The sequence below is a fragment of the Phyllobates terribilis genome, unplaced genomic scaffold (genome assembly GCF_046119375.1).
Source record: "Phyllobates terribilis strain yellow unplaced genomic scaffold, ASM4611937v1 Scaffold_80__1_contigs__length_6766528, whole genome shotgun sequence".
Classification (NCBI taxonomy): domain Eukaryota; kingdom Metazoa; phylum Chordata; class Amphibia; order Anura; family Dendrobatidae; genus Phyllobates; species Phyllobates terribilis.
In genome coordinates, this window is record NW_027362840.1 from 1,999,493 (window position 1) to 2,020,125 (window position 20,633).

Consider the following 20,633-nt stretch of genomic DNA (forward strand, 5'->3'; position numbering starts at 1 on the left):
GCGGTATTTAAGGACTCTGTTGCATTATTTAAGGACTTTGTTGCATTATTTAAGGACTCTGCTGCATTAGTTAAGGACTTTGCTGCATTATTTAAGGACTCTGCTGCATTATTTAACGACGTTGTTGCATTATTTAAGAACTGTGCTGCATTATTTAAGGACTTTGCTGCATTATTTAAGGACTATGCTGCATTATTTAATGACTTTGCTGAAGCATTTGAGGACTCTGCTGCATTATTAGAGGACTCTGCTGCATTATTTAATGACTTTGTTGGATTTTTTTAAGGACTCTGCTGCATTATTTAAAGAATTTGCTGCTATATTAAAGGACTCTGCTTCAGTATTTAAGGACTCTGCTGCGGTATTTAAGGACTCTGCTGCATTATTTAAGGACTCTGCTGCATTATTTAAGGACTTTTCTGCATTATTTAAGGACTCTGCTGCATTATTTAAGGACTTTGTTGCATTATTTAAGGACTCTAATGCATTATTTAAGGACTTTGCTGCAATATTTAAGGACTCTGCTGCATTAGTTAAGGACTTTGCTGCATTATTTAAGGACTCTGCTGCATTATTTAACGACTTTACTGCATTATTTATGGATTCTGCTGCATTATTTAAGGACTTTGTTGCATTATTTAAGGACTCTGCTGCATTAGTTAAGGACTATGCTGCATTATTTAATGACTTTGCTGAAGCATTTGAGGACTCTGCTGCATTATTAGAGGACTCTGCTGCATTATTTAAGGACTTGCTGCATTATTTAATGACTTTGTTGGATTTTTTAAGGACTCTGCTGCGTTATTTAAGGAATTTGCTGCTATATTAAAGGACTCTGCTTCAGTATTTAAGGACTCTGCTGCGGTATTTAAGGACTCTGCTGCATTATTTAAGGACTCTGCTGCATTATTTAAGGACTTTGCTGCATTATTTAAGGAATCTGCTGCATTATTTAAGGACTTTGTTGCATTATCTAAGGACTCTGCTGCATTATTGAAGGACTTTGCTGCAATATTTAAGGACTCTGCTTCAGTATTTAAGGACTCTGCTGCATTATTTAAGGACTTTGTTGCATTATTTAAGGACTCTGCTGCATTATTTAAGGACTTTGTTGCATTATTTAAGGACTCTGCTGCATTATTTAAGGACTTTGCTGCAATATTTAAGGACTCTGCTTCAGTATTTAAGGACTCTGCTGCATTATTTAAGGACTTTGTTGCATTATTTAAGGACTCTGCTGCATTATTTAAGGACTTTGTTGCATTATTTAAGGACTCTGCTGCATTATTAGAGGACTTTGCTGCAATATTTAAGGACTCTGCTTCAGTATTTAAGGACTCTGCTGCATTATTTAAGGACTTTGTTGCATTATTTAAGGACTCTGCTGCATTATTTAAGCACTTTGCTGCGGTATTTAAGGACTCTGTTGCATTATTTAAGGACTTTGTTGCATTATTTAAGGACTCTGCTGCATTAGTTAAGGACTTTGCTGCATTATTTAAGGACTCTGCTGCATTATTTACCGACGTTGTTGCATTATTTAAGAACTGTGCTGCTTTATTTAAGGACTTTGCATTATTTAAGGACTATGCTGCATTATTTAATGACTTTGCTGAAGCATTTGAGGACTCTGCTGCATTATTAGAGGACTCTGCTGCATTATTTAATGACTTTGTTGGATTTTTTAAGGACTCTGCTGCATTATTTAAGGAATTTGCTGCTATATTAAAGGACTCTGCTTCAGTATTTAAGGACTCTGCTGCAGTATTTAAGGACTCTGCTGCAATATTTAAGGACTCTGCTTCAGTATTTAAGGACTCTGCTGCGGTATTTAAGGACCCTGCTGCATTATTTTAGGACTCTGCTGCATTATTTAAGGACTTTGCTGCATTATTTAAGGAATCTGCTGCATTATTTAAGGACTTTGTTGCATTATCTAAGGACTCTGCTGCATTATTGAAGGACTTTGCTGCATTATTTAAGGACTCTGCTGCATTATTTAAGGACTTTGCTGCAATGTTTAAGGACTCTGCTTCAGTATTTAAGGACTCTGCTTAAGCATTTGAGGACTCTGCTGCATTATTTAATGACTTTGCTGAAGCATTTGAGGACTCTGCTGCATTATTAGAGGACTCTGCTGCATTATTTAATGACTTTGTTGGATTTTTTAAGGACTCTGCTGCATTATTTAAGGAATTTGCTGCTATATTAAAGGACTCTGCTTCAGTATTTAAGGACTCTGCTGCGGTATTTAAGGACTCTGCTGCATTATTTAAGGACTCTGCTGCATTATTTAAGGACTTTGCTGCATTATTTAAGGAATTTGTTGCATTATTTAAGGACTCTGCTGCATTATTTAAGGACTTTGCTGCAATATTTAAGGACTCTGCTTCAGTATTTAAGGACTCTGCTGCATTATTTAAGGACGTTGTTGCATTATTTAAGGACTCTGCTGCATTATTTAAGGACTTTACTGCATTATTTAAGGACTCTGCTGCATTATTTAAGGACTTTGTTGCATTATTTAAGGACTCTGCTGCATTAGTTAAGTACTTTGCTGCATTATTTAAGGACTCTGCTGCATTATTTAACGACGTTGTTGCATTATTTAAGAACTGTGCTGCATTATTTAAGGACTTTGCTCCATTATTTAAGGACTATGCTGCATTATTTAATGACTTTGCTGAAGCATTTGAGGACTCTGCTGCATTATTAGAGGACTCTGCTGCATTATTTAAGGACTTGCTGCATTATTTAATGACTTTGTTGGATTTTTTAAGGACTCTGCTGCATTATTTAAGGAATTTGCTGCTATATTAAAGGACTCTGCTTCAGTATTTATGGACTCTGCTGCGGTATTTAAGGACTCTGCTGCATTATTTAAGGACTCTGCTGCATTATTTAAGGACTTTGCTGCATTATTTAAGGAATCTGCTGCATTATTTAAGGACTTTGTTGCATTATCTAAGGACTCTGTTGCATTATTGAAGGACTTTGCTGCAATATTTAAGGACTCTGCTTCTATATTTAAGGACTCTGCTGCATTATTTAAGGACTTTGATGCATTATTTAAGGACTCTGCTGCATTATTTAAGGACTTTGCTGCATTATTTATGGACTCTGCTGCATTATTTAAGGACTTTGCTGCAATATTTAAGGACTCTGCTTCAGTATTTAAGGACTCTGCTGCATTATTTAAGGACTTTGTTGCATTATTTAAGGACTCTGCTGCATTATTTAAGGACTTTGCTGCATTATTTAAGGACTCTGCTGCATTATTTAAGGACTCTGCTGAAGCATTTGAGGACTCTGCTGCATTATTTAATCACTTTGCTGCGGTATTTAAGGACTATGTTGCATTATTTAAGGACTTTGTTGCATTATTTAAGGACTCTGCTGCATTAGTTAAGGACTTTGCTGCATTATTTAAGGACTCTGCTGCATTATTTAACGACGTTGTTGCATTATTTAAGAACTGTGCTGCATTATTTAAGGACTTTGCTGCATTATTTAAGGACTATGCTGCATTATTTAATGACTTTGCTGAAGCATTTGAGGACTCTGCTGCATTATTAGAGGACTCTGCTGCATTATTTAATGACTTTGTTGGATTTTTTTAAGGACTCTGCTGCATTATTTAAAGAATTTGCTGCTATATTAAAGAACTCTGCTTCAGTATTTAAGGACTCTGCTGCGGTATTTAAGGACTCTGCTGCATTATTTAAGGACTCTGCTGCATTATTTAAGGACTTTTCTGCATTATTTAAGGACTCTGCTGCATTATTTAAGGACTTTGTTGCATTATTTAAGGACTCTAATGCATTATTTAAGGACTTTGCTGCAATATTTAAGGACTCTGCTGCATTAGTTAAGGACTTTGCTGCATTATTTAAGGACTCTGCTGCATTATTTAAGGACTTTGTTGCATTATTTAAGGACTCTGCTGCATTAGTTAAGGACTATGCTGCATTATTTAATGACTTTGCTGAAGCATTTGAGGACTCTGCTGCATTATTAGAGGACTCTGCTGCATTATTTAAGGACTTGCTGCATTATTTAATGACTTTGTTGGATTTTTTAAGGACTCTGCTGCGTTATTTAAGGAATTTGCTGCTATATTAAAGGACTCTGCTTCAGTATTTAAGGACTCTGCTGCGGTATTTAAGGACTCTGCTGCATTATTTAAGGACTCTGCTGCATTATTTAAGGACTTTGCTGCATTATTTAAGGAATCTGCTGCATTATTTAAGGACTTTGTTGCATTATCTAAGGACTCTGCTGCATTATTGAAGGACTTTGCTGCAATATTTAAGGACTCTGCTTCAGTATTTAAGGACTCTGCTGCATTATTTAAGGACTTTGTTGCATTATTTAAGGACTCTGCTGCATTATTTAAGGACTTTGTTGCATTATTTAAGGACTCTGCTGCATTATTTAAGGACTTTGCTGCAATATTTAAGGACTCTGCTTCAGTATTTAAGGACTCTGCTGCATTATTTAAGGACTTTGTTGCATTATTTAAGGACTCTGCTGCATTATTTAAGGACTTTGTTGCATTATTTAAGGACTCTGCTGCATTATTAGAGGACTTTGCTGCAATATTTAAGGACTCTGCTTCAGTATTTAAGGACTCTGCTGCATTATTTAAGGACTTTGTTGCATTATTTAAGGACTCTGCTGCATTATTTAAGCACTTTGCTGCGGTATTTAAGGACTCTGTTGCATTATTTAAGGACTTTGTTGCATTATTTAAGGACTCTGCTGCATTAGTTAAGGACTTTGCTGCATTATTTAAGGACTCTGCTGCATTATTTACCGACGTTGTTGCATTATTTAAGAACTGTGCTGCTTTATTTAAGGACTTTGCATTATTTAAGGACTATGCTGCATTATTTAATGACTTTGCTGAAGCATTTGAGGACTCTGCTGCATTATTAGAGGACTCTGCTGCATTATTTAATGACTTTGTTGGATTTTTTAAGGACTCTGCTGCATTATTTAAGGAATTTGCTGCTATATTAAAGGACTCTGCTTCAGTATTTAAGGACTCTGCTGCAGTATTTAAGGACTCTGCTGCATTATTTAAGGACTCTGCTGCATTATTTAAGGACTTTGCTGCATTATTTAAGGACTCTGCTGCATTATTTAAGGACTTTGTTGCATTATTTAAGGACTCTAATGCATTATTTAAGGACTTTGCTGCAATATTTAAGGACTCTGCTTCAGTATTTAAGGACTCTGCTGCATTATTTAAGGACGTTGTTGCATTATTTAAGGACTCTGCTGCATTATTTAAGGACTCTGCTGCATTATTTAAGGACTTTGCTGCAATATTTAAGGACTCTGCTTCAGTATTTAAGGACTCTGCTGCGGTATTTAAGGACCCTGCTGCATTATTTTAGGACTCTGCTGCATTATTTAAGGACTTTGCTGCATTATTTAAGGAATCTGCTGCATTATTTAAGGACTTTGTTGCATTATCTAAGGACTCTGCTGCATTATTGAAGGACTTTGCTGCATTATTTAAGGACTCTGCTGCATTATTTAAGGACTTTGCTGCAATGTTTAAGGACTCTGCTTCAGTATTTAAGGACTCTGCTTAAGCATTTGAGGACTCTGCTGCATTATTTAATGACTTTGCTGAAGCATTTGAGGACTCTGCTGCATTATTAGAGGACTCTGCTGCATTATTTAATGACTTTGTTGGATTTTTTAAGGACTCTGCTGCATTATTTAAGGAATTTGCTGCTATATTAAAGGACTCTGCTTCAGTATTTAAGGACTCTGCTGCGGTATTTAAGGACTCTGCTGCATTATTTAAGGACTCTGCTGCATTATTTAAGGACTTTGCTGCATTATTTAAGGAATTTGTTGCATTATTTAAGGACTCTGCTGCATTATTTAAGGACTTTGCTGCAATATTTAAGGACTCTGCTTCAGTATTTAAGGACTCTGCTGCATTATTTAAGGACGTTGTTGCATTATTTAAGGACTCTGCTGCATTATTTAAGGACTTTACTGCATTATTTAAGGACTCTGCTGCATTATTTAAGGACTTTGTTGCATTATTTAAGGACTCTGCTGCATTAGTTAAGTACTTTGCTGCATTATTTAAGGACTCTGCTGCATTATTTAACGACGTTGTTGCATTATTTAAGAACTGTGCTGCATTATTTAAGGACTTTGCTCCATTATTTAAGGACTATGCTGCATTATTTAATGACTTTGCTGAAGCATTTGAGGACTCTGCTGCATTATTAGAGGACTCTGCTGCATTATTTAAGGACTTGCTGCATTATTTAATGACTTTGTTGGATTTTTTAAGGACTCTGCTGCATTATTTAAGGAATTTGCTGCTATATTAAAGGACTCTGCTTCAGTATTTATGGACTCTGCTGCGGTATTTAAGGACTCTGCTGCATTATTTAAGGACTCTGCTGCATTATTTAAGGACTTTGCTGCATTATTTAAGGAATCTGCTGCATTATTTAAGGACTTTGTTGCATTATCTAAGGACTCTGTTGCATTATTGAAGGACTTTGCTGCAATATTTAAGGACTCTGCTTCTATATTTAAGGACTCTGCTGCATTATTTAAGGACTTTGATGCATTATTTAAGGACTCTGCTGCATTATTTAAGGACTTTGCTGCATTATTTATGGACTCTGCTGCATTATTTAAGGACTTTGCTGCAATATTTAAGGACTCTGCTTCAGTATTTAAGGACTCTGCTGCATTATTTAAGGACTTTGTTGCATTATTTAAGGACTCTGCTGCATTATTTAAGGACTTTGCTGCATTATTTAAGGACTCTGCTGCATTATTTAAGGACTCTGCTGAAGCATTTGAGGACTCTGCTGCATTATTTAATCACTTTGCTGCGGTATTTAAGGACTCTGTTGCATTATTTAAGGACTTTGTTGCATTATTTAAGGACTCTGCTGCATTAGTTAAGGACTTTGCTGCATTATTTAAGGACTCTGCTGCATTATTTAACGACGTTGTTGCATTATTTAAGAACTGTGCTGCATTATTTAAGGACTTTGCTGCATTATTTAAGGACTATGCTGCATTATTTAATGACTTTGCTGAAGCATTTGAGGACTCTGCTGCATTATTAGAGGACTCTGCTGCATTATTTAATGACTTTGTTGGATTTTTTTAAGGACTCTGCTGCATTATTTAAAGAATTTGCTGCTATATTAAAGGACTCTGCTTCAGTATTTAAGGACTCTGCTGCGGTATTTAAGGACTCTGCTGCATTATTTAAGGACTCTGCTGCATTATTTAAGGACTTTTCTGCATTATTTAAGGACTCTGCTGCATTATTTAAGGACTTTGTTGCATTATTTAAGGACTCTAATGCATTATTTAAGGACTTTGCTGCAATATTTAAGGACTCTGCTGCATTAGTTAAGGACTTTGCTGCATTATTTAAGGACTCTGCTGCATTATTTAACGACTTTACTGCATTATTTATGGATTCTGCTGCATTATTTAAGGACTTTGTTGCATTATTTAAGGACTCTGCTGCATTAGTTAAGGACTATGCTGCATTATTTAATGACTTTGCTGAAGCATTTGAGGACTCTGCTGCATTATTAGAGGACTCTGCTGCATTATTTAAGGACTTGCTGCATTATTTAATGACTTTGTTGGATTTTTTAAGGACTCTGCTGCGTTATTTAAGGAATTTGCTGCTATATTAAAGGACTCTGCTTCAGTATTTAAGGACTCTGCTGCGGTATTTAAGGACTCTGCTGCATTATTTAAGGACTCTGCTGCATTATTTAAGGACTTTGCTGCATTATTTAAGGAATCTGCTGCATTATTTAAGGACTTTGTTGCATTATCTAAGGACTCTGCTGCATTATTGAAGGACTTTGCTGCAATATTTAAGGACTCTGCTTCAGTATTTAAGGACTCTGCTGCATTATTTAAGGACTTTGTTGCATTATTTAAGGACTCTGCTGCATTATTTAAGGACTTTGTTGCATTATTTAAGGACTCTGCTGCATTATTTAAGGACTTTGCTGCAATATTTAAGGACTCTGCTTCAGTATTTAAGGACTCTGCTGCATTATTTAAGGACTTTGTTGCATTATTTAAGGACTCTGCTGCATTATTTAAGGACTTTGTTGCATTATTTAAGGACTCTGCTGCATTATTAGAGGACTTTGCTGCAATATTTAAGGACTCTGCTTCAGTATTTAAGGACTCTGCTGCATTATTTAAGGACTTTGTTGCATTATTTAAGGACTCTGCTGCATTATTTAAGCACTTTGCTGCGGTATTTAAGGACTCTGTTGCATTATTTAAGGACTTTGTTGCATTATTTAAGGACTCTGCTGCATTAGTTAAGGACTTTGCTGCATTATTTAAGGACTCTGCTGCATTATTTACCGACGTTGTTGCATTATTTAAGAACTGTGCTGCTTTATTTAAGGACTTTGCATTATTTAAGGACTATGCTGCATTATTTAATGACTTTGCTGAAGCATTTGAGGACTCTGCTGCATTATTAGAGGACTCTGCTGCATTATTTAATGACTTTGTTGGATTTTTTAAGGACTCTGCTGCATTATTTAAGGAATTTGCTGCTATATTAAAGGACTCTGCTTCAGTATTTAAGGACTCTGCTGCAGTATTTAAGGACTCTGCTGCATTATTTAAGGACTCTGCTGCATTATTTAAGGACTTTGCTGCATTATTTAAGGACTCTGCTGCATTATTTAAGGACTTTGTTGCATTATTTAAGGACTCTAATGCATTATTTAAGGACTTTGCTGCAATATTTAAGGACTCTGCTTCAGTATTTAAGGACTCTGCTGCATTATTTAAGGACGTTGTTGCATTATTTAAGGACTCTGCTGCATTATTTAAGGACTCTGCTGCATTATTTAAGGACTTTGCTGCAATATTTAAGGACTCTGCTTCAGTATTTAAGGACTCTGCTGCGGTATTTAAGGACCCTGCTGCATTATTTTAGGACTCTGCTGCATTATTTAAGGACTTTGCTGCATTATTTAAGGAATCTGCTGCATTATTTAAGGACTTTGTTGCATTATCTAAGGACTCTGCTGCATTATTGAAGGACTTTGCTGCATTATTTAAGGACTCTGCTGCATTATTTAAGGACTTTGCTGCAATGTTTAAGGACTCTGCTTCAGTATTTAAGGACTCTGCTTAAGCATTTGAGGACTCTGCTGCATTATTTAATGACTTTGCTGAAGCATTTGAGGACTCTGCTGCATTATTAGAGGACTCTGCTGCATTATTTAATGACTTTGTTGGATTTTTTAAGGACTCTGCTGCATTATTTAAGGAATTTGCTGCTATATTAAAGGACTCTGCTTCAGTATTTAAGGACTCTGCTGCGGTATTTAAGGACTCTGCTGCATTATTTAAGGACTCTGCTGCATTATTTAAGGACTTTGCTGCATTATTTAAGGAATTTGTTGCATTATTTAAGGACTCTGCTGCATTATTTAAGGACTTTGCTGCAATATTTAAGGACTCTGCTTCAGTATTTAAGGACTCTGCTGCATTATTTAAGGACGTTGTTGCATTATTTAAGGACTCTGCTGCATTATTTAAGGACTTTACTGCATTATTTAAGGACTCTGCTGCATTATTTAAGGACTTTGTTGCATTATTTAAGGACTCTGCTGCATTAGTTAAGGACTTTGCTGCATTATTTAAGGACTCTGCTGCATTATTTAACGACGTTGTTGCATTATTTAAGAACTGTGCTGCATTATTTAAGGACTTTGCTCCATTATTTAAGGACTATGCTGCATTATTTAATGACTTTGCTGAAGCATTTGAGGACTCTGCTGCATTATTAGAGGACTCTGCTGCATTATTTAAGGACTTGCTGCAATATTTAATGACTTTGTTGGATTTTTTAAGGACTCTGCTGCATTATTTAAGGAATTTGCTGCTATATTAAAGGACTATGCTTCAGTATTTAAGGACTCTGCTGCAGTATTTAAGGACTCTGCTGCATTATTTAAGGACTCTGCTGCATTATTTAAGGACTTTGCTGCATTATTTAAGGACTCTGCTGCATTATTTAAGGACTTTGTTGCATTATTTAAGGACTCTAATGCATTATTTAAGGACTTTGCTGCAATATTTAAGGACTCTGCTTCAGTATTTAAGGACTCTGCTGCATTATTTAAGGACGTTGTTGCATTATTTAATGACTCTGCTGCATTATTTAAGGACTTTGTTGCATTATTTAAGGACTCTAATGCATTATTTAAGGACTTTGCTGCAATATTTAAGGACTCTGCTTCAGTATTTAAGGACTCTGCTGCATTATTTAAGGACGTTGTTGCATTATTTAAGGACTCTGCTGCATTATTTAAGGACTCTGCTGCATTATTTAAGGACGTTGTTGCATTATTTAAGGACTCTGCTGCATTATTTAAGGACTTTGCTGCAATATTTAAGGACTCTGCTTCAGTATTTAAGGACTCTGCTGCGGTATTTAAGGACCCTGCTGCATTATTTAAGGACTTTGCTGCATTATTTAAGGAATCTGCTGCATTATTTAAGGACTTTGTTGCATTATCTAAGGACTCTGTTGCATTATTGAAGGACTTTGCTGCAATATTTAAGGACTCTGCTTCTATATTTAAGGACTCTGCTGCATTATTTAAGGACTTTGTTGCATTATTTAAGGACTCTGCTGCATTATTTAAGGACTTTACTGCATTATTTAAGGACTCTGCTGCATTATTTAAGGACTTTGTTGCATTATTTAAGGACTCTGCTGCATTAGTTAAGGACTTTGCTGCATTATTTAAGGACTCTGCTGCATTATTTAACGACGTTGTTGCATTATTTAAGAACTGTGCTGCATTATTTAAGGACTTTGCTCCATTATTTAAGGACTATGCTGCATTATTTAATGACTTTGCTGAAGCATTTGAGGACTCTGCTGCATTATTAGAGGACTCTGCTGCATTATTTAAGGACTTGCTGCATTATTTAATGACTTTGTTGGATTTTTTAAGGACTCTGCTGCATTATTTAAGGAATTTGCTGCTATATTAAAGGACTCTGCTTCAGTATTTATGGACTCTGCTGCGGTATTTAAGGACTCTGCTGCATTATTTAAGGACTCTGCTGCATTATTTAAGGACTTTGCTGCATTATTTAAGGAATCTGCTGCATTATTTAAGGACTTTGTTGCATTATCTAAGGACTCTGTTGCATTATTGAAGGACTTTGCTGCAATATTTAAGGACTCTGCTTCTATATTTAAGGACTCTGCTGCATTATTTAAGGACTTTGTTGCATTATTTAAGGACTCTGCTGCATTATTTAAGGACTTTGCTGCATTATTTATGGACTCTGCTGCATTATTTAAGGACTTTGCTGCAATATTTAAGGACTCTGCTTCAGTATTTAAGGACTCTGCTGCATTATTTAAGGACTTTGTTGCATTATTTAAGGACTCTGCTGCATTATTTAAGGACTTTGCTGCATTATTTAAGGACTCTGCTGCATTATTTAAGGACTCTGCTGAAGCATTTGAGGACTCTGCTGCATTATTTAATCACTTTGCTGCGGTATTTAAGGACTCTGTTGCATTATTTAAGGACTTTGTTGCATTATTTAAGGACTCTGCTGCATTAGTTAAGGACTTTGCTGCATTATTTAAGGACTCTGCTGCATTATTTAACGACGTTGTTGCATTATTTAAGAACTGTGCTGCATTATTTAAGGACTTTGCTGCATTATTTAAGGACTATGCTGCATTATTTAATGACTTTGCTGAAGCATTTGAGGACTCTGCTGCATTATTAGAGGACTCTGCTGCATTATTTAATGACTTTGTTGGATTTTTTTAAGGACTCTGCTGCATTATTTAAAGAATTTGCTGCTATATTAAAGGACTCTGCTTCAGTATTTAAGGACTCTGCTGCGGTATTTAAGGACTCTGCTGCATTATTTAAGGACTCTGCTGCATTATTTAAGGACTTTTCTGCATTATTTAAGGACTCTGCTGCATTATTTAAGGACTTTGTTGCATTATTTAAGGACTCTAATGCATTATTTAAGGACTTTGCTGCAATATTTAAGGACTCTGCTGCATTAGTTAAGGACTTTGCTGCATTATTTAAGGACTCTGCTGCATTATTTAACGACTTTACTGCATTATTTAAGGATTCTGCTGCATTATTTAAGGACTTTGTTGCATTATTTAAGGACTCTGCTGCATTAGTTAAGGACTATGCTGCATTATTTAATGACTTTGCTGAAGCATTTGAGGACTCTGCTGCATTATTAGAGGACTCTGCTGCATTATTTAAGGACTTGCTGCATTATTTAATGACTTTGTTGGATTTTTTAAGGACTCTGCTGCGTTATTTAAGGAATTTGCTGCTATATTAAAGGACTCTGCTTCAGTATTTAAGGACTCTGCTGCGGTATTTAAGGACTCTGCTGCATTATTTAAGGACTCTGCTGCATTATTTAAGGACTTTGCTGCATTATTTAAGGAATCTGCTGCATTATTTAAGGACTTTGTTGCATTATCTAAGGACTCTGCTGCATTATTGAAGGACTTTGCTGCAATATTTAAGGACTCTGCTTCAGTATTTAAGGACTCTGCTGCATTATTTAAGGACTTTGTTGCATTATTTAAGGACTCTGCTGCATTATTTAAGGACTTTGCTGCAATATTTAAGGACTCTGCTTCAGTATTTAAGGACTCTGCTGCATTATTTAAGGACTTTGTTGCATTATTTAAGGACTCTGCTGCATTATTTAAGGACTTTGTTGCATTATTTAAGGACTCTGCTGCATTATTAGAGGACTTTGCTGCAATATTTAAGGACTCTGCTTCAGTATTTAAGGACTCTGCTGCATTATTTAAGGACTTTGTTGCATTATTTAAGGACTCTGCTGCATTATTTAAGCACTTTGCTGCGGTATTTAAGGACTCTGTTGCATTATTTAAGGACTTTGTTGCATTATTTAAGGACTCTGCTGCATTAGTTAAGGACTTTGCTGCATTATTTAAGGACTCTGCTGCATTATTTACCGACGTTGTTGCATTATTTAAGAACTGTGCTGCTTTATTTAAGGACTTTGCATTATTTAAGGACTATGCTGCATTATTTAATGACTTTGCTGAAGCATTTGAGGACTCTGCTGCATTATTAGAGGACTCTGCTGCATTATTTAATGACTTTGTTGGATTTTTTAAGGACTCTGCTGCATTATTTAAGGAATTTGCTGCTATATTAAAGGACTCTGCTTCAGTATTTAAGGACTCTGCTGCAGTATTTAAGGACTCTGCTGCATTATTTAAGGACTCTGCTGCATTATTTAAGGACTTTGCTGCATTATTTAAGGACTCTGCTGCATTATTTAAGGACTTTGTTGCATTATTTAAGGACTCTAATGCATTATTTAAGGACTTTGCTGCAATATTTAAGGACTCTGCTTCAGTATTTAAGGACTCTGCTGCATTATTTAAGGACGTTGTTGCATTATTTAAGGACTCTGCTGCATTATTTAAGGACTCTGCTGCATTATTTAAGGACTTTGCTGCAATATTTAAGGACTCTGCTTCAGTATTTAAGGACTCTGCTGCGGTATTTAAGGACCCTGCTGCATTATTTTAGGACTCTGCTGCATTATTTAAGGACTTTGCTGCATTATTTAAGGAATCTGCTGCATTATTTAAGGACTTTGTTGCATTATCTAAGGACTCTGCTGCATTATTGAAGGACTTTGCTGCATTATTTAAGGACTCTGCTGCATTATTTAAGGACTTTGCTGCAATGTTTAAGGACTCTGCTTCAGTATTTAAGGACTCTGCTTAAGCATTTGAGGACTCTGCTGCATTATTTAATGACTTTGCTGAAGCATTTGAGGACTCTGCTGCATTATTAGAGGACTCTGCTGCATTATTTAATGACTTTGTTGGATTTTTTAAGGACTCTGCTGCATTATTTAAGGAATTTGCTGCTATATTAAAGGACTCTGCTTCAGTATTTAAGGACTCTGCTGCGGTATTTAAGGACTCTGCTGCATTATTTAAGGACTCTGCTGCATTATTTAAGGACTTTGCTGCATTATTTAAGGAATTTGTTGCATTATTTAAGGACTCTGCTGCATTATTTAAGGACTTTGCTGCAATATTTAAGGACTCTGCTTCAGTATTTAAGGACTCTGCTGCATTATTTAAGGACGTTGTTGCATTATTTAAGGACTCTGCTGCATTATTTAAGGACTTTACTGCATTATTTAAGGACTCTGCTGCATTATTTAAGGACTTTGTTGCATTATTTAAGGACTCTGCTGCATTAGTTAAGGACTTTGCTGCATTATTTAAGGACTCTGCTGCATTATTTAACGACGTTGTTGCATTATTTAAGAACTGTGCTGCATTATTTAAGGACTTTGCTCCATTATTTAAGGACTATGCTGCATTATTTAATGACTTTGCTGAAGCATTTGAGGACTCTGCTGCATTATTAGAGGACTCTGCTGCATTATTTAAGGACTTGCTGCAATATTTAATGACTTTGTTGGATTTTTTAAGGACTCTGCTGCATTATTTAAGGAATTTGCTGCTATATTAAAGGACTCTGCTTCAGTATTTAAGGACTCTGCTGCAGTATTTAAGGACTCTGCTGCATTATTTAAGGACTCTGCTGCATTATTTAAGGACTTTGCTGCATTATTTAAGGACTCTGCTGCATTATTTAAGGACTTTGTTGCATTATTTAAGGACTCTAATGCATTATTTAAGGACTTTGCTGCAATATTTAAGGACTCTGCTTCAGTATTTAAGGACTCTGCTGCATTATTTAAGGACGTTGTTGCATTATTTAAGGACTCTGCTGCATTATTTAAGGACTCTGCTGCATTATTTAAGGACTTTGCTGCAATATTTAAGGACTCTGCTTCAGTATTTAAGGACTCTGCTGCGGTATTTAAGGACCCTGCTGCATTATTTTAGGACTCTGCTGCATTATTTAAGGACTTTGCTGCATTATTTAAGGAATCTGCTGCATTATTTAAGGACTTTGTTGCATTATCTAAGGACTCTGCTGCATTATTGAAGGACTTTGCTGCATTATTTAAGGACTCTGCTGCATTATTTAAGGACTTTGCTGCAATGTTTAAGGACTCTGCTTCAGTATTTAAGGACTCTGCTTAAGCATTTGAGGACTCTGCTGCATTATTTAATGACTTTGCTGAAGCATTTGAGGACTCTGCTGCATTATTAGAGGACTCTGCTGCATTATTTAATGACTTTGTTGGATTTTTTAAGGACTCTGCTGCATTATTTAAGGAATTTGCTGCTATATTAAAGGACTCTGCTTCAGTATTTAAGGACTCTGCTGCGGTATTTAAGGACTCTGCTGCATTATTTAAGGACTCTGCTGCATTATTTAAGGACTTTGCTGCATTATTTAAGGAATTTGTTGCATTATTTAAGGACTCTGCTGCATTATTTAAGGACTTTGCTGCAATATTTAAGGACTCTGCTTCAGTATTTAAGGACTCTGCTGCATTATTTAAGGACGTTGTTGCATTATTTAAGGACTCTGCTGCATTATTTAAGGACTTTACTGCATTATTTAAGGACTCTGCTGCATTATTTAAGGACTTTGTTGCATTATTTAAGGACTCTGCTGCATTAGTTAAGTACTTTGCTGCATTATTTAAGGACTCTGCTGCATTATTTAACGACGTTGTTGCATTATTTAAGAACTGTGCTGCATTATTTAAGGACTTTGCTCCATTATTTAAGGACTATGCTGCATTATTTAATGACTTTGCTGAAGCATTTGAGGACTCTGCTGCATTATTAGAGGACTCTGCTGCATTATTTAATGACTTTGTTGGATTTTTTAAGGACTCTGCTGCATTATTTAAGGAATTTGCTGCTATATTAAAGGACTCTGCTTCAGTATTTAAGGACTCTGCTGCAGTATTTAAGGACTCTGCTGCATTATTTAAGGACTCTGCTGCATTATTTAAGGACTTTTCTGCATTATTTAAGGACTCTGCTGCATTATTTAAGGACTTTGTTGCATTATTTAAGGACTCTAATGCATTATTTAAGGACTTTGCTGCAATATTTAAGGACTCTGCTTCAGTATTTAAGGACTCTGCTGCATTATTTAAGGACGTTGTTGCATTATTTAAGGACTCTGCTGCATTATTTAAGGACTCTGCTGCATTATTTAAGGACTTTGCATTATTTAAGGACTATGCTGCATTATTTAATGACTTTGCTGAAGCATTTGAGGACTCTGCTGCATTATTAGAGGACTCTGCTGCATTATTTAATGACTTTGTTGGATTTTTTAAGGACTCTGCTGCATTATTTAAGGAATTTGCTGCTATATTAAAGGACTCTGCTTCAGTATTTAAGGACTCTGCTGCAGTATTTAAGGACTCTGCTGCATTATTTAAGGACTCTGCTGCATTATTTAAGGACTTTGCTGCATTATTTAAGGACTCTGCTGCATTATTTAAGGACTTTGTTGCATTATTTAAGGACTCTAATGCATTATTTAAGGACTTTGCTGCAATATTTAAGGACTCTGCTTCAGTATTTAAGGACTCTGCTGCATTATTTAAGGACGTTGTTGCATTATTTAAGGACTCTGCTGCATTATTTAAGGACTCTGCTGCATTATTTAAGGACTTTGCTGCAATATTTAAGGACTCTGCTTCAGTATTTAAGGACTCTGCTGCGGTATTTAAGGACCCTGCTGCATTATTTTAGGACTCTGCTGCATTATTTAAGGACTTTGCTGCATTATTTAAGGAATCTGCTGCATTATTTAAGGACTTTGTTGCATTATCTAAGGACTCTGCTGCATTATTGAAGGACTTTGCTGCATTATTTAAGGACTCTGCTGCATTATTTAAGGACTTTGCTGCAATGTTTAAGGACTCTGCTTCAGTATTTAAGGACTCTGCTTAAGCATTTGAGGACTCTGCTGCATTATTTAATGACTTTGCTGAAGCATTTGAGGACTCTGCTGCATTATTAGAGGACTCTGCTGCATTATTTAATGACTTTGTTGGATTTTTTAAGGACTCTGCTGCATTATTTAAGGAATTTGCTGCTATATTAAAGGACTCTGCTTCAGTATTTAAGGACTCTGCTGCGGTATTTAAGGACTCTGCTGCATTATTTAAGGACTCTGCTGCATTATTTAAGGACTTTGCTGCATTATTTAAGGAATTTGTTGCATTATTTAAGGACTCTGCTGCATTATTTAAGGACTTTGCTGCAATATTTAAGGACTCTGCTTCAGTATTTAAGGACTCTGCTGCATTATTTAAGGACGTTGTTGCATTATTTAAGGACTCTGCTGCATTATTTAAGGACTTTACTGCATTATTTAAGGACTCTGCTGCATTATTTAAGGACTTTGTTGCATTATTTAAGGACTCTGCTGCATTAGTTAAGTACTTTGCTGCATTATTTAAGGACTCTGCTGCATTATTTAACGACGTTGTTGCATTATTTAAGAACTGTGCTGCATTATTTAAGGACTTTGCTCCATTATTTAAGGACTATGCTGCATTATTTAATGACTTTGCTGAAGCATTTGAGGACTCTGCTGCATTATTAGAGGACTCTGCTGCATTATTTAAGGACTTGCTGCATTATTTAATGACTTTGTTGGATTTTTTAAGGACTCTGCTGCATTATTTAAGGAATTTGCTGCTATATTAAAGGACTCTGCTTCAGTATTTATGGACTCTGCTGCGGTATTTAAGGACTCTGCTGCATTATTTAAGGACTCTGCTGCATTATTTAAGGACTTTGCTGCATTATTTAAGGAATCTGCTGCATTATTTAAGGACTTTGTTGCATTATCTAAGGACTCTGTTGCATTATTGAAGGACTTTGCTGCAATATTTAAGGACTCTGCTTCTATATTTAAGGACTCTGCTGCATTATTTAAGGACTTTGATGCATTATTTAAGGACTCTGCTGCATTATTTAAGGACTTTGCTGCATTATTTATGGACTCTGCTGCATTATTTAAGGACTTTGCTGCAATATTTAAGGACTCTGCTTCAGTATTTAAGGACTCTGCTGCATTATTTAAGGACTTTGTTGCATTATTTAAGGACTCTGCTGCATTATTTAAGGACTTTGCTGCATTATTTAAGGACTCTGCTGCATTATTTAAGGACTCTGCTGAAGCATTTGAGGACTCTGCTGCATTATTTAATCACTTTGCTGCGGTATTTAAGGACTATGTTGCATTATTTAAGGACTTTGTTGCATTATTTAAGGACTCTGCTGCATTAGTTAAGGACTTTGCTGCATTATTTAAGGACTCTGCTGCATTATTTAACGACGTTGTTGCATTATTTAAGAACTGTGCTGCATTATTTAAGGACTTTGCTGCATTATTTAAGGACTATGCTGCATTATTTAATGACTTTGCTGAAGCATTTGAGGACTCTGCTGCATTATTAGAGGACTCTGCTGCATTATTTAATGACTTTGTTGGATTTTTTTAAGGACTCTGCTGCATTATTTAAAGAATTTGCTGCTATATTAAAGGACTCTGCTTCAGTATTTAAGGACTCTGCTGCGGTATTTAAGGACTCTGCTGCATTATTTAAGGACTCTGCTGCATTATTTAAGGACTTTTCTGCATTATTTAAGGACTCTGCTGCATTATTTAAGGACTTTGTTGCATTATTTAAGGACTCTAATGCATTATTTAAGGACTTTGCTGCAATATTTAAGGACTCTGCTGCATTAGTTAAGGACTTTGCTGCATTATTTAAGGACTCTGCTGCATTATTTAACGACTTTACTGCATTATTTAAGGATTCTGCTGCATTATTTAAGGACTTTGTTGCATTATTTAAGGACTCTGCTGCATTAGTTAAGGACTATGCTGCATTATTTAATGACTTTGCTGAAGCATTTGAGGACTCTGCTGCATTATTAGAGGACTCTGCTGCATTATTTAAGGACTTGCTGCATTATTTAATGACTTTGTTGGATTTTTTAAGGACTCTGCTGCGTTATTTAAGGAATTTGCTGCTATATTAAAGGACTCTGCTTCAGTATTTAAGGACTCTGCTGCGGTATTTAAGGACTCTGCTGCATTATTTAAGGACTCTGCTGCATTATTTAAGGACTTTGCTGCATTATTTAAGGAATCTGCTGCATTATTTAAGGACTTTGTTGCATTATCTAAGGACTCTGCTGCATTATTGAAGGACTTTGCTGCAATATTTAAGGACTCTGCTTCAGTATTTAAGGACTCTGCTGCATTATTTAAGGACTTTGTTGCATTATTTAAGGACTCTGCTGCATTATTTAAGGACTTTGTTGCATTATTTAAGGACTCTGCTGCATTATTTAAGGACTTTGCTGCAATATTTAAGGACTCTGCTTCAGTATTTAAGGACTCTGCTGCATTATTTAAGGACTTTGTTGCATTATTTAAGGACTCTGCTGCATTATTTAAGGACTTTGTTGCATTATTTAAGGACTCTGCTGCATTATTAGAGGACTTTGCTGCAATATTTAAGGACTCTGCTTCAGTATTTAAGGACTCTGCTGCATTATTTAAGGACTTTGTTGCATTATTTAAGGACTCTGCTGCATTATTTAAGCACTTTGCTGCGGTATTTAAGGACTCTGTTGCATTATTTAAGGACTTTGTTGCATTATTTAAGGACTCTGCTGCATTAGTTAAGGACTTTGCTGCATTATTTAAGGACTCTGCTGCATTATTTACCGACGTTGTTGCATTATTTAAGAACTGTGCTGCTTTATTTAAGGACTTTGCATTATTTAAGGACTATGCTGCATTATTTAATGACTTTGCTGAAGCATTTGAGGACTCTGCTGCATTATTAGAGGACTCTGCTGCATTATTTAATGACTTTGTTGGATTTTTTAAGGACTCTGCTGCATTATTTAAGGAATTTGCTGCTATATTAAAGGACTCTGCTTCAGTATTTAAGGACTCTGCTGCAGTATTTAAGGACTCTGCTGCATTATTTAAGGACTCTGCTGCATTATTTAAGGACTTTGCTGCATTATTTAAGGACTCTGCTGCATTATTTAAGGACTTTGTTGCATTATTTAAGGACTCTAATGCATTATTTAAGGACTTTGCTGCAATATTTAAGGACTCTGCTTCAGTATTTAAGGACTCTGCTGCATTATTTAAGGACGTTGTTGCATTATTTAAGGACTCTGCTGCATTATTTAAGGACTCTGCTGCATTATTTAAGGACTTTGCTGCAATATTTAAGGACTCTGCTTCAGTATTTAAGGACTCTGCTGCGGTATTTAAGGACCCTGCTGCATTATTTTAGGACTCTGCTGCATTATTTAAGGACTTTGCTGCATTATTTAAGGAATCTGCTGCATTATTTAAGGACTTTGTTGCATTATCTAAGGACTCTGCTGCATTATTGAAGGACTTTGCTGCATTATTTAAGGACTCTGCTGCATTATTTAAGGACTTTGCTGCAATGTTTAAGGACTCTGCTTCAGTATTTAAGGACTCTGCTTAAGCATTTGAGGACTCTGCTGCATTATTTAATGACTTTGCTGAAGCATTTGAGGACTCTGCTGCATTATTAGAGGA